Genomic DNA, 15,865 nt, shown 5'->3' on the forward strand with positions numbered 1-15,865 from the left:
ATATTTCCAAGAGAAGAAACTCCCCCGGGGATTCAGAATCCGCAATACCCCCACTATTGGACGTTTTAGCCCGGAGTTCTGTCGGAGATGGGTGGCCATTCTAAATAAGGCCTTGTTTGACCTTCTACTCCTGGTGATCGAGGAGGCCACACGGGAGATGAACTTGGTAAGAGATAAAATCAATACTTTGGAGACTTTGGGTAGAGAGACTCTACATAAGGACACAACGGGGGACTGGTTAACTAAATTACAAGTGCAAGTTGACAAATACAAACAAGAATTAATTACCTTTAAACAGAATAAGAGGGACATTGTTAACAAGGACTATGAGGATAATCGTGTGTATTTATGGGTTAACCAGCGGGGCGGAGGTCCTGGACAGAATAGATTCCGCAGAGGGAAGAAATTTAGACAACCTTGTGAAACTGACTCCTCAATGGATGGCAGATCCTCACAGAGTGAGATTGATGGGGAGACTTCACGACAACCCTCAGGCAGAGGACGTCCCCCTTTAGGTGTCCGCACACGGGCTCAAAAAATCCCAAGAAAAGACCGAGAACCCGACGATCCAAGCAATGAGAAAGGCAAGCAAAAAAAGACTTCAAAGACGAAGTAATGTTAGTTAATTTGTCGTCTCGAGCTTTATCTGATGTTGAAACCAGAGTTTTGTGTAAAGGGTTATCATTTGTCCCGACCAACCCTCATGTTCCCTTTAACACTATGGTTGATATTAGCAGATTAAATCGTACTCTACGACTGAAGGAACATTTTGATAAGTCTGTTTCTAACTATGTGATTGAACCTTGTCCAATCAGAAGTAAGAGTACGTTTGATCCTCCTTCTTCTAATGCTGCCATAAAATCTTATTCCAAAATACTAGCTGATTCCGTTAGTGAGATATCCAAGAAACCTCCTCCGTTTAAACACAATTTATCCAAATGAGAAAAACAGGCATTGATTGATCTCTCTCGATATACAGATATAGTAGTGCGCCCCGCTGACAAGGGGGGCGCGATAGTAATTCAAAATGTTTCTGATTATCGAGCTGAGGCCAATCGACAGTTATCTGATTCTACTGTGTATTTACCATTGAGTAGTGATCCTACTATGTGTTACAATGATGAATTGAGTGATGTGATTAATCATGCTGTGGATTTCCATATTATTACTTCTTATGCTGCAGGAGCGCTTATCAACAGGTTCCCGAGGGTACCTATTTTTAATATGCTCCCTAAATTACATAAGGATAGACTTTTTCCTCCGGGCAGACCTATAGTGTCTGCCACTAATTCTGTTTACAGTGCTGTGTCTCAATTTTTAGATGCTTTTTTGCAGCCAGTAGTACAGTGTCAAAAGACCTATTTAAAAGACACTGCTACTTTTCTTACTAAACTTGCTACTCTCAATGATCTCCCTGATGAGTTTTGGCTATGTACGATTGATGTCGTTAGCTTATATACAAATATCCCCCACCAACGTGGATTGGATTCTGTAAAAGAATTGCTACATAATAACCCTTTGTATATGGACCCAGATTTATCTTTTTTTGTACGGCTATTATCCCTGGTGCTCAATAGGAATTATTTTCTCTTTGATGGCCAATTTTTTAAACAACAACTTGGCTGCGCGATGGGGACGCCGGTCGCCCCTGCGTACGCCAATGCTTTCATGTTCGGGGTGGAGGACAAATTGTTTTTTGGGGAACAACAGTTTGCCAGAAACATTTGTTTCTTCACAAGATATATAGACGACATGTTTTTAATCTGGCAAGGAACTAAAACTCAATTCATCGAGATGATGGAGTGTGTCAATACCAGGGATATAAACATTAAATTCACCTATGACATTCAAGCGGACAGTATAAATTTTCTAGATGTGGTTGTTACACATACTGTTGAGGGTTTGAAAACATCACTATACAATAAACCCACTGATTGCAATAGCCTTCTAGCTAGTTCCAGCTTTCATCCACCGTCCTTGAAACGGGGATTGCCCTATTCACAGTTTCTAAGGGTTCATAGGATATGTACTGATCCTATTGATGAATCACAACAGATGGAAACAATGAAGCTTCGCTTTTTGCAGCGTGGATACTCTAATACATTACTGGTTGACGCGATGCACAGAGCGATGCTCGCACCTAAATGCCCGACAGAGATTCATAGCGTTAATAAGATTGACAATTCTGTGATATGGGTAAATGATTTTACCACAGCAACCCCTAATTTAGTAAGTGTTGCGAAACGACATTGGCCAATATTACAATGTGACGATGATTTGTCTACGCTTAAGAATAAACGCGTTTTACCATGTTATAGACGTGGTAGGAATATTAAGGATTTTATTGTACATACCGATATCTCTAGGCTGAAACCTCCTGCAGCTACCCATTTTTTAGCAAAGAAACCAGGTGTCTACAAGTGCTTGGGGTGTACGACATGCACCTATATGGAAACTGGCAATACATTTGCCCATCCCCATATTGGCAAGAGAATAGCCATTAAACATGGATTGATTTGCTTTTCCCGTTATGTGATATATTTCATACGGTGCCCGTGTGGATTGTTTTACATCTGGAAAACAAAACGCCAATTTCGGAAACGTATGGCACAACACCGCAGTGCGATTAGGATGGCACTTGAGGGTAAAATTATAGATCAACCGGTAGCCAAGCACTTTAGGGATATGAGACACAATCTGGCAACCCTCAAGTACAAGATGATCGACATGGTCCCTGAGAACATAAGGGGAGGTAACTGTGATAAATTATTATTACAAAAGGAAGCACGGTGGATCTATAATCTAAATACAATTTTCCCTTTAGGTCTAAATGAATACCTGTCGTTCTCTAGTTTTATTTAGTACTTGTGGATATAACTGTAGGAGCTGTTTAACCATTATGTACCTGTTTTGTATTGTTTTGTATAAAGATATGATGGTTGCTTGATTGATTGAGCTACACTGCTGTATAGTCACCATGGTAATGGTTAATTAATTAGTTTAACTTAGGGACCGGTGAGCTAGCAGAGGTGGGATGGTTATGCCAGCTGACGTCACTGGATGTTCGTTAATTCAATGGTGAAGGTGATTGGTACTTGTTACCTGTCTGTATGTATTTAAGTTCACTATGTTTGTTATTTGTTATTCCTGACGAAGGTTAATAAAACCGAAACATTGAAGCTATTCAGCCTCTTATCTCAGTCTGTGAGTGCCGCCGACCTCTTTCCATGTATGCATGATTTGGAAGGCACCCAGCACGTTGTTACCTGAATTCGTGAGTGCCGAGTCCACACGCTCCTTATATATATATATTTATATATTTAATATTCTTTATTACATTTGCCGATGATGTCAATTTCACCTACCATCAGGGCATACAATTACAGACCCCGTTAACTGATCTTCTCTCTTGTCCCTTTGCTCCTCTACCCTTTTGTATGAACAGAAACAAAGCACGTCCCACAAAATGGGCATAAATAGCCCACACCCAAGATGGCTGGCACAGACTCCCTGACAAAGGCTCCGAAGGACCGATACGTGTAGGAGCATTACTGAGACACTTTTTGTTAAGAGTGTATGCTTACCACCTCAGCTGCTCTGCAGGTGTTTCTGGGGGCATAGTGTGTACCTAGCCTAAGACAGTTATTTTCCTTATAATTAACAAGGTTTTACAAAAAAATTAGTGAACCAATTGCCCGGTTTAATATTGTTTGAGAGCTGTCTAAATGTAGTACAAAGGAGGTACATAAAATGTATTGATTTTATCAAAACAGTCCCAGCATGTGCTATGACAGGTTATTACATACTGCATAGATATACATTATGTGTCAAATGCATCCCTATGTAATTCTTCTAATAACATTGAAAGATAATCACTATAAAGATGCCTCTCTATTTATTTAATCTGTCAAGTGGTTCACACTTATCATGATTAATGTGTAATTCTGTAGCACTCCAGTTGCTGGGAAACTACACCTCCCTGTATGCCCTGCCACCGTTTTTCTGTTAGGGCATGCTAAAATTGTGGCAGGGCATAATGACATGTGCAGTTCTACAGCAGTTGGAGTGCCACAGGTTAACTACACCTGGACTAAAATGAAATCTATTAATGAAATCTATTAATTCACTAAAATGAAATCTATTAATGTAACAATGTCAAAGTTGATTAAATATATTGTGTCCAAATTAATTGTCTTTGAGACATTTTTGTATGGGGAACAACTCCCCCAGAATGGCCAGCTACTGAATTTACACAGGTTACACAATTATGTCATATGGATACTGTATAGATTCCATCAGTTACAGCTTGAATCGACTGGCATTACAACAATCTTTGTGTGAGCAGCATTATCACTGTATTTTGTTTTTATTTACCAACAGATTGCCACCACTGTGAACAACTTGAGGTAAATTTACTAAGATTCATGTTTTGTCCGAGTTTGTCTGAGATTAAACACGCTGTAAATCGCTGGAACATGGTTGAATTTTTCTCAGTCAAACACAGAAATATACTATGAGTCATGTTTTCAGGAATCATGTTTTCCGATGGCATATGGATTCATGCTTTTCTCTGACGTCCTAAGTGGATGCTGGGGACTCCGTCAGGACCATGGGGAACAGCGGCTCCGCAGGAGACAGGGCACAAAAGTAAAAGCTCTAGGATCAGGTGGTGTGCACTGGCTCCTCCCCCCAGTTAGATTTTTGTGCCCGGCCGAGAAGGGTGCAATCTAGGTGGCTCTCCTAAAGAGCTGCTTAGAGTAAAAGTTTTGTTAGGTTTTTTTTTATTTTCAGTGAGTCCTGCTGGCAACAGGCTCACTGCATCGAGGGACTTAGGGGAGAGAAGTGAACTCACCTGCGTGCAGGATGGATTGGCTTCTTAGGCTACTGGACACCATTAGCTCCAGAGGGAGTCGGAACACAGGTCTCACCCTGGGGTTCGTCCCGGAGCCGCGCCGCCGACCCCCTTGCAGATGCCGAAAAGTGAAGAGGTCCAGAAACCGGCGGCAGAAGACTTTTCAGTCTTCATAAGGTAGCGCACAGCACTGCAGCTGTGCGCCATTGTTGTCAGCACACTTCATAGCAGCGGTCACTGAGGGTGCAGGGCGCTGGGGGGGGGCGCCCTGGGCAGCAATGATAGTACCTTATTCTGGCTAAAAATACATCACATATAGCCCCTGGGGGCTATATGGATGTATTTAACCCCTGCCAGGTCTCAGAAAAACGGGAGAAGAAGCCCGCCGAAAAGGGGGCGGGGCCTATTCTCCTCAGCACACAGCGCCATTTTCCCTCACAGAAATGCTGGTGGGAAGGCTCCCAGGCTCTCCCCTGCACTGCACTACAGAAACAGGGTTAAAACAGAGAGGGGGGGCACTTATTTGGCGATATGTATATATATATATTAAAATGCTATAAGGGAAAAACACTTATATAAAGGTTGTCCCTGTATAATTATAGCGTTTTTGGTGTGTGCTGGCAAACTCTCCCTCTGTCTCCCCAAAGGGCTAGTGGGGTCCTGTCCTCTATCAGAGCATTCCCTGTGTGTGTGCTGTGTGTCGGTATGTGTGTGTCGACATGTATGAGGACGATGTTGGTGAGGAGGCGGAGCAATTGCCTGTAATGGTGATGTCACTCTCTAGGGAGTCGACACCGGAATGGATGGCTTATTTAAGGAATTACGTGATAATGTCAACACCCTGCAAGGTCGGTTGACGACATGAGACGGCCGGCAAACCAATTAGTACCTGTCCAGGCGTCTCAAACACCGTCAGGGGCGTTAAAACGTCCTTTTACCTCAGTCGGTCGACACAGACACGGACACTGACTCCAGTGTCGACGGTGAAGAAACAAACGTATTTTCCTTTAGGGCCACACGTTACTTGTTAAGGGCAATGAAGGAGATGTTACATATTTCTGATACTACAAGTACCACAAAAAAGGGTATTATGTGGAGTGTGAAAAAACTACATGTGGTTTTTCCTGAATCAGATAAATTAAATGAAGTGTGTGATGATGCGTGGGTTTCCCCCGATAGAAAATTATTGGCGGTATACCCTTTCCCGCCAGAAGTTATGGCGCGTTGGGAAACACCCCTTAGGGTGGATAAGGCGCTCACACGCTTATCAAAACAAGTGGCGTTACCGTCTCCAGATACGGCCGCCCTCAAGGAGCCAACTGATAGGAGGCTGGAAAATATCCTAAAAAGTATATACACACATACTGGTGTTATACTGCGACCAGCGATCGCCTCAGCCTGGATGGGCAGCGCTGGGGTGGCTTGGTCGGATTCCCTGACTGGAAATATTGATACCCTTGACAGGGACAGTATTTTATTGACTATAGAGCATTTAAAGGATGCATTTCTATATATGCGAGATGCACAGAGGGATATTTGCACTCTGGCATCAAGAGTAAGTGCGATGTCCATATCTGCCAGAAGATGTTTATGGACACGACAGTGGTCAGGTGATGCAGATTCCAAACGGCACATGGAAGTATTGCCGTATAAAGGGGAGGAGTTATTTGGGGTCGGTCCATCGGATCTGGTGGCCACGGCAACAGCTGGAAAATCCACCTTTTTACCCCAAGTCACATCTCAGCAGAAAAAGACATCGTCTTTTCAGCCTCAGTCCTTTCGTCCCCATAAGGGAAGAAGACTGCAGCAGGCAGCCCATTCCCAGGAACAGAAGCCTTCCACCGCTTCTGCCAAGTCCTCAGCATGACGCTGGGGCCGTACAAACAGGTGCGGTGGGGGGTCGTCTCAAGAGTTTCAGCACGCAGTGGGCTTACTCGCAAGTGGACCCCTGGATCCTACAAGTAGTATCCCAGGGGTACAGATTGGAAATTCGAGACGTCTCCCCCTCGCAGGTTCCTGAAGTTTGCTTTACCAACGTCTCCCTCCGACAGGGAGGCAGTATTGGAAACAATTCACAAGCTGTATTCCCAGCAGGTGATAATCAAAGTACCCCTCCTACAACAAGGAAAGGGGTATTATTCCACACTATATTGTGGTACTGAAGCCAGACGGCTCGGTGAGACCTATTCTAAATCTGAAATATTTGAACACTTACATACAAAGGTTCAAATCAAGATGGAGTCACTCAGAGCAGTGATAGCGAACCAGGAAGAAGGGGACTATATGATGTCCCTGGACATCAAGGATGCTTACCTCCATGTCCCAATTTGCCCTTCTCACCAAGGGTACCTCAGGTTCGTGGTACAAAACTGTCACTATCAGTTTCAGACGCTGCCGTTTGGATTGTCCACGGCACCCCGGGTCTTTACCAAGGTAATGGCCGAAATGATGATTCTTCTTCAAAGAAAAGGCGTCTTAATTATCCCTTACTTGGACGATCTCCTGATAAGGGCAAGGTCCAGAGAACAGTTGGAGGTCGGAGTAGCACTATCTCAAGTAGTTCTACGACAGCACGGGTGGATTCTAAATATTCCAAAATCGCAGCTGTCTCCGACGACAAGTCTGCTGTTCCTAGGGATGATTCTGGACACAGTCCAGAAAAAGGTGTTTCTCCCGGAGGAGAAAGCCAGGGAGTTATCCGAGCTAGTCAGGAACCTCCTAAAACCAGGCCAAGTGTCAGTGCATCAATGCACAAGGGTCCTGGGAAAAATGGTGGCTTCTTACGAAGCGATTCCATTCGGCAGATTCCACTCAAGAATTTTTCAGTGGGATCTGCTGGGAAAATGGTCCGGATCGCATCTTCAGATGCATCAGCGGATAACCCTGTCTCCAAGGACAAGGGTGTCTCTTCTGTGGTGGCTGCAGAGTGCTCATCTACTAAAGGGCCACAGATTCGGCATTCAGGACTGGGTCCTGGTGACCACGGATGCCAGCCTGAAAGGCTGGGGAGCAGTCACACAAGGAAAAAATTTCCAGGGAGTGTGATCAAGTCTGGAGACTTCTCTCCACATAAATATACTGGAGCGAAGAGCAATTTACAATGCTCTAAGCTTAGCAAGACCTCTGCTTCAAGGTCAGCCGGTATTGATCCAGTGGGACAACATCACGGCAGTCGCCCACGTAAACAGACAGGGCGGCACAAGAAGCAGGAGGACAATGGCAGAAACTGCAAGGATTCTTCGCTGGGCGGAAAATCATGTGATAGCACTGTCAGCAGTGTTCATTCCGGGAGTGGACATCTGGGAAGCAGACTTCCTCAGCACGACCTCCACCCGGGAGAGTGGGGACTTCATCGGGAAGTCTTCCACATGATTGTGAACCATTGGGAAAGACCAAAGGTGGACATGATGGCGTCCCGCCTGAACAAAAAACTGGACAGGTATTGCGCCAGGTCAAGAGACCCTCAGGCAATAGCTGTGGACGTTCTGGTAACACCGTGGGTGTACCAGTCGGTGTATGTGTTCCCTCCTCTGCTTCTCATACCTAAGGTACTGAGAATTATAAGACGTAGAGGAGTAAGAACTATACTCGTGGCTCCGGATTGGCCAAGAAGGACTTGGTACCCGGAACTTCAAGAGATGCTCACAGAGGACTCATGGCCTCTGCCGCTAAGAAGGGACTTGCTTCAGCAAGTACCATGTCTGTTTCAAGACTTACCGCGGCTGCGTTTGACGGCATGGCGGTTGAACGCCGGATCCTAAGGGAAAAAGGCATTCCGGAAGAGGTCATTCTTACCCTGGTCAAAGCCAGGAAGGAGGTGACCGCACAACATTATCACCACATGTGGCGAAAATATGTTGCGTGGTGTAAGGCCAGGAAGGCCCCACGAAGAAATTTCAACTCGGTCGATTCCTGCATTTCCTGCAAACAGGAGTGTCTATGGGCCTCAAATTGGGGTCCATTAAGGTTCAAATTTCGGCCCTGTTGATTTTCTTCCAGAAAGAATTGGCTTCAGCTCCTGAAATCCAGAAGTTTGTCAAGGGAGTACTGCATATACAACCCCCTTTTGTGCCTCCAGTGGCACTGTGGGATCTCAACGTAGTTCTGGGATTCCTCAAATCACATTGGTTTAAACCGCTCAAATCTGTGGATTTGAAATATCTCACATGGAAAGTGACCATGATGTTGGCCCTGGCCTCGGCCAGGCGAGTGTCAGAATTGGCGGCTTTGTCTCACAAAAGCCCATATCTGATTGTCCATTCGGACAGGGCAAAGCTGCGGACTCGTCCCCAGTTTCTCCCTAAGGTGGTGTCAGCGTTTCACCTGAACCAGCTTATTGTGGTACCTGCGGCTACTAGGGACTTGGAGGACTCCAAGTTGCTAGATGTTGTCAGGGCCCTGGAAATATAGGTTTCCAGGACGGCTGGAGTCAGGAAAACTGACTTGCTGTTATCCTGTATGCACCCAACAAACTGGGTGCTCTTGCTTCTAAGCAGACGATTGCTAGTTGGATGTGTAGTACAATTCAGCTTGCACATTCTGTGGCAGGCCTGCCACAGCCAAAATATGTAAATGCCCATTCCACAAGGAAGGTGGGCTCATCTTGGGCGGCTGCCCGAGGGGTCTCGGCTTTACAACTTTGCCGAGCTGCTACTTGGTCAGGGACACACCCTGGCTGAGGAGGACCTGGAGTTCTCTCACTCGGTGCTGCAGAGTCATCCGCACTCTCCCGCCCGTTTGGGAGCTTTGGTATAATCCCCATGGTCCTGACGGAGTCCCCAGCATCCACTTAGGACGTCAGAGAAAATAAGAATTTACTTACCGATAATTCTATTTCTCGTAGTCCGTAGTGGATGCTGGGCGCCCATCCCAAGTGCGGATTGTCTGCAATACTTGTACATAGTTATTGTTACAAAAATTGGGTTATTATTGTTGTGAGCCATCTTTTCAGAGGCTCCGCTGTTATCATGCTGTTAACTGGGTTCAGATCACAGGTTGTACAGTGTGATTGGTGTGGCTGGTATGAGTCTTACCCGGGATTCAAAATCCTTCCTTATTGTGTACGCTCGTCCGGGCACAGTGTCCTGGCTGGGGCTTGGGGGGGGGGGGGTCGTGGGGGGAGGAGCCAGTGCACACCACCTGATTCTAGAGCTTTTACTTTTGTGCCCTGTCTCCTGCGCCCAACTATCACAGCGACCCTCTCCTTCTGGAAAAAAGCGCGCCGCTGGCCCTTCCTCTCTTCTGATTTTGGCCCACTGACCTCTTTTCTAGCTAACCCCGACTTCCAGCCCGGCTTAATACCCTCCCATTTTCGTGACTGGGCCCTTGAGGGTCTCTTTAGAGTAGGCCAGATGGCAGTTTCCTCGGGAGTTAAACAATTCTCCGAAATACGATCAAAATGGGAAATCCCACAACATGACTTTTGGAAGTACCTGCAGCTCAGACACATTTTGCACTCTGAGCGTAGATACCTCCAGGCCTCACGAGAGTTAACACAGTTTGAGAGGATGTGCGTCGCTACATGCCCCCCTCAACACACCATCTCCTCACTTTATAGACTACTGCAGACACCAAACGCTCAGAAGCCCACACCCTTCCAGCTGGCGTGGGGAAGGGACCTGGGGATTCCCCTAACAGACAAAGATTGGCAGATGATATTCCTCAAATCCCATAAAAGCTCAGTCTGTATACAAGTTAGGGAAACTCAATATAAGCTCTTAATGAGATGGTATAGACACCCCTCTCTCCTCCACTTCATGTATCCTGGAGTGACGGACAGATGCTGGAGATGTCTCAGTGCTGCAGGCTCCCTAATGCATATCTGGTGGAACTGTCCCCTACTAAAACCATTCTGGACTGATGTTGTATCCATTTCTCAAGACATACTTCATACTCCCGTTCCAACAGATCCAGCCTTCTGGTTGCTTTCCCACTCCCCAATCTCACTGGCTCAGCACAAAACATTGCTACTCCGTCACTTGTCTAACGCTGCGCGGGCAGTCATCCCCACACTATGGAGATCTCAACTCCCACCCACAAGGAAACTATGGTTTACAAGAATTAGTTACTATATGAATATGGAAAACATCCTCCTGGTCTCCAGAGACAAACTCTCGGAGTTCATGGCCACATGGATGCCCTGGATGGAGTATGCGTCCTCCAGAGACTACAAAGACTACGTCTATGCTACCAAATGACCTAATCAAGCAACTGATTAAACAGAGAGATTGCACCGCACCACCTCCCCAATTCGAAAGCTCCCCCAGCTTGGTCACACTACGTTCTTTCCTTCCCCTTTCTCTTACTTCATTCTTCTATCTTTCCTATGTCTTCTCCACAATGTTACTTAAGATACCACGATTACATTATTGTATAGAAGGACAGCGAATGGTCACTAAATGGATATTATAGAAACACCTACTAATGCCAATACCTGTACCAACCCCCAGCGCTGGGGGCGATACGCTACCCTATGCTTACAGGCTTTGATGTAATAGACCTTCATTGTATGTCCTGATGATTTCCTTCTCTTTCTATCAAAATGTGATGTAATACTTACACTGTCCTAAATAAATAAAAACAGATTATACAAAAAAAGAAAGTGTGTGAGTCGAGTGTAGGCAAGTCTCTCAAGTAGCTTAGAGAGACAAGGGAGCTGATAGATAGGGCGGTAGTTTGAGAGAGCATTAGGGTCAGAATTTTGTTTTTTTAAAATGGGAGTAATCACTGCATGCTTGAAGAGTGAAGGAAAAATACCAGTAGAGAGAGAGAGATTACAGATGTTAGTTAAGGTAGGGATGAGCACCAGAGACAGAGCTTTACTTATTTGTGAGGGTAAAGGATCAAGAGGTGAGGTAGTAGAGAAGCAGGATGAGAAGAGTGATGATACTTCATCTTCATTTGTGGGATCAAATGAAGAAAGAGTGCCAGAGGGTTCAGGTAAAGAACGGAGCAGGTCACTGGCTGCCGAAGAGCATACCATTTCATCTCGGATCTTATCAATCTTCTCCTTGAAGTAGGAAGCAAGATCCTGTGCCTTGATAGTGGCTGGTGGGGTAGGTGCGGGAGGATTCAGAAGTGATTTAAATGTATTAAAGAGTCGTTTGAGGTTAGAGGCTTGAGCAGAGATAAGAGTTTGGAAATATGTTTGTTTGGCAGTGTCCAGGGCATTTTTATAAGAATGGTAGACTGTCTTATATGTGAGGAAGTCACTTGAAATACGAGATTTACGCCACTGACGTTCAAGTTTTCGTGTGAGTTTTTGTAGTTGTCTTGTTAATTTGGAGTGCCATGGTTGACATCTAGGCCTACGTGGAGTGTGATGGGTAGTTGGAGCCACTTCATCAAGGGCTAGTTCTAGAGTCTCATTAAGGTGTGATACAGCCATCTCAGGAGAGGTGAATGCAGAAATAGGTGAAAGCAGTTGTTGGAGTGAAGTGGAAAGTTCTTGAAGATTAATTGTGTTAATATTTCTGCGGGTTTGAGGAAGATTGGAGAACTTCCGCAACACAGGGTTTGAATTAACAGAGGAGAGCATGCAGGTGATAAGGTTGTGATCTGAGAGGGGGAAAGGAGTTCTAGTGAGTTCAGAGATGGAGCATAGTCTGGTGAATACTAGATCAAGGCAGTGGCCCGCCTGATGAGTAGAGGAGTCAGTCCATTGGGAGAGGCCAAGAGAGGAGGTTAGAGAGAGTAGTTTGGAGGCATGCACAGCAGATTTTGGACAATCAATAGCAATATTGAAATCACCCATGATAATGGTGGAGATGTCAGAGGATAGGAAGTGAGGGAGCCAGGCAGAAAAATCTTCCAAAAATTGTTTTGGATGCCCAGGTGGGCGGTAGATAGCTGCAACACGCAGAGAGAAAGGAGAGTAAACCCTAATGGAATGTACTTCAAATGATGTAAATGTGAGTGATGGAACCTGTGGTAGAACTGTATATGAAAAAGATTGGGAAAGTAAAAGTCCAACTCCTCCTCCTTTATGGTTATCGGGTCTGGAGGTGTGTGTAAAGTGGAGACCACCGTGTGCCAGTGCTGCAGGGGAGGCTGTGTCAGATTGTGTGAGCCAGGTTTCTGTTATAGCCAGCAGATTGATGTTGTTAGATATGAAGAGGTCATGGATGGATGTTAATTTGTTACAAACAGAGCGTGCATTCCATAAGGCACATTTTAGTGATCTGGAGGGTGATGGAAGACATGTGATGTTTATGAGGTTAGCTGTATTTCTATGTTGCTGTGAATCAGGTGAATGCGAGTTATGCAAGTGGCTGGGTCCTGGATTTGGTGAAATGTCACCAGCTATCAGAAGCAGAAGAGAGAGATAAATGTGGGTGTCAGAGGTTTGTGAAAGTGTTTTATGGTGAGAGGTTGTAGATGTTATTGTCAATGAGTATAGGGAAGTAAAAAGCTCATGAGTGCTAATAAGAGGGGAGTGTAGAATTGAGGGGGCAACATGTACAGAGGGCTGAGTTGCTGGGAGACTGAATGATGCAATGGTCTTTATGAATACTCCATGAAGAGCAATGCAGAAAATCAATTTGTGGAACATACTGTAGTTAGTCTGAGATGAAACCAGTGTTTTCTAGGCTGAGAGTGTAAGGTTTTACTTGTTCAAGTTAAAAGTTCAGGTGCCTATTTACTGGTGTTGTTCTGCTGTATGTTAACTGTGCATTATAGAGCAAAGTGACAAACAGGTATGTACAATCACATGTAAATCACAATGTATATAGTTGTATACCAAATTGGTATATAATAGTGGAGTGCTGCAAATACTGAGCAGCGGGCGGCCAGGCAGGTGTGGATGTGGGTGGGCAAGGAAAGCTGTGTATGCAGGCAGGAACTGGAAGATGTGTATGCAGGCGGGTGGGTTGGCTGAGTGGTGAGACGCAGCATCCGTGACCTATGATATCACACCGCCGCATCATCAAGGCATTGGTTACGGTTAGAGCATGACGTATCCTCTAAGAAGTGTCCGGGCCAACATTTCACTCTGAAGGTGCAGGAAGCTGCTCTGGCTCCGCGGCACACCTTGCAACTGGTTGCGGCACACTAGTGTGCCACTGCACACTGGTTTAAAAAGCCTGCTCTAGATCATTGAGTCAGGAGCAGGGAGCTGAAAGTGAAAGACTTTATCTTTCAGTCTTTCAGTCTTTCGATCTTTCCATGTGTGCCCAGCTTAAAAATATTGAGACCCCAAGGTTTTTATTTATTTTATTATATATATATATATATATATATATATATGGAAAGAGGTCGGCGGCACTCACAGACTGAGATAAGAGGCTGAATAGCTTCAACGTTTCGGTTTTATTAACCTTTGTCAGGAATAACAAATAACAAACATAGTGAACTTAAATATATACAGACAGGTAACAAGTGCCAATCACCTTCACCATTGAATTAACGAACATCCGGTGATGTCAGCTGGCAGAACCATCCCACCTCTGCTAGCTCACCGGTCCCTAAGTTACACTAATTAATTAACCATTACCATGGTGACTATACAGCAGTGTAGCTCAATCAATCAAGCAACCATCATATCTTTATACAAAACAATACAAAACAGGTACATAATGGTTAAACAGCTCCTACAGTTATATCCACAAGTACTAAATAAAACTAGAGAACGACAGGTATTCATTTAGACCTAAAGGGAAAATTGTATTTAGATTATAGATCCACCGTGCTTCCTTTTGTAATAATAATTTATCACGGTTACCTCCCCTTATGTCCTCAGGGACCATGTCGATTTATTTATTTAGTACTTGTGGATATAACTGTAGGAGCTGTTTAACCATTATGTACCTGTTTTGTATTGTTTTGTATTGTTTTGTATAAAGATATGATGGTTGCTTGATTGTATGTATTTAAGTTCACTATGTTTGTTATTTGTTATTCCTGACGAAGGTTAATAAAACCGAAACGTTGAAGCTATTCAGCCTCTTATCTCAGTCTGTGAGTGCCGCCGACCTCTTTCCATGTATGCATGATTTGGAAGGCACCCAGCACGTTGTTACCTGAATTCGTGAGTGCCGAGTCCACACGCTCCTTATATTGGGTAGACGCTGTTCTAGCCCTTACTAAGGCACCCGAGAAGATTACACCAGGAATCAGTTTTTTTCACGGTGATACACTTTGTGTGGTGTGGAAATGGAGTCTGATGGCGGTGCGGCTACGGGATATCATGCTATACATCTACCTCTGGGTGACCAGCTCTCCATGTCTGATGACGATGCTGAGAGAATTCTCTTCAAGGAGAGAATGGCAACCACAGCTGGAGAAGAATCTGCGGAGCAGATCTTTCACAAACTCCTTAAACTACAGAAGAGGGAAGTGGATTATTTCCTACACGGAGTCTCATTATCCGAATATTTCCAAGAGAAGAAACTCCCCCGGGGATTCAGAATCCGCAATACCCCCACTATTGGACGTTTTAGCCCGGAGTTCTGTCGGAGATGGGTGGCCATTCTAAATAAGGCCTCGTTTGACCTTCTACTCCTGGTGATCGAGGAGGCCACACGGGAGATGAACTTGGTAAGAGATAAAATCAATACTTTGGAGACTTTGGGTAGAGAGACTCTACATAAGGACACAACGGGGGACTGGTTAACTAAATTACAAGTGCAAGTTGACAAATACAAACAAGAATTAATTACCTTTAAACAGAATAAGAGGGACATTGTTAACAAGGACTATGAGGATAATCGTGTGTATTTATGGGTTAACCAGCGGGGCGGAGGTCCTGGACAGAATAGATTCCGCAGAGGGAAGAAATTTAGACAACCTTGTGAAACTGACTCCTCAATGGATGGCAGATCCTCACAGAGTGAGATTGATGGGGAGACTTCACGACAACCCTCAGGCAGAGGACGTCCCCCTTTAGGTGTCCGCACACGGGCTCAAAAAATCCCAAGAAAAGACCGAGAACCCGACGATCCAAGCAATGAGAAAGGCAAGCAAAAAAAGACTTCAAAGACGAAGTAATGTTAGTTAATTTGTCGTCTCGAGCTT

Source organism: Pseudophryne corroboree, chromosome 1 (assembly GCF_028390025.1).
Source record: "Pseudophryne corroboree isolate aPseCor3 chromosome 1, aPseCor3.hap2, whole genome shotgun sequence".
Taxonomy (NCBI): Eukaryota; Metazoa; Chordata; class Amphibia; order Anura; family Myobatrachidae; genus Pseudophryne; species Pseudophryne corroboree.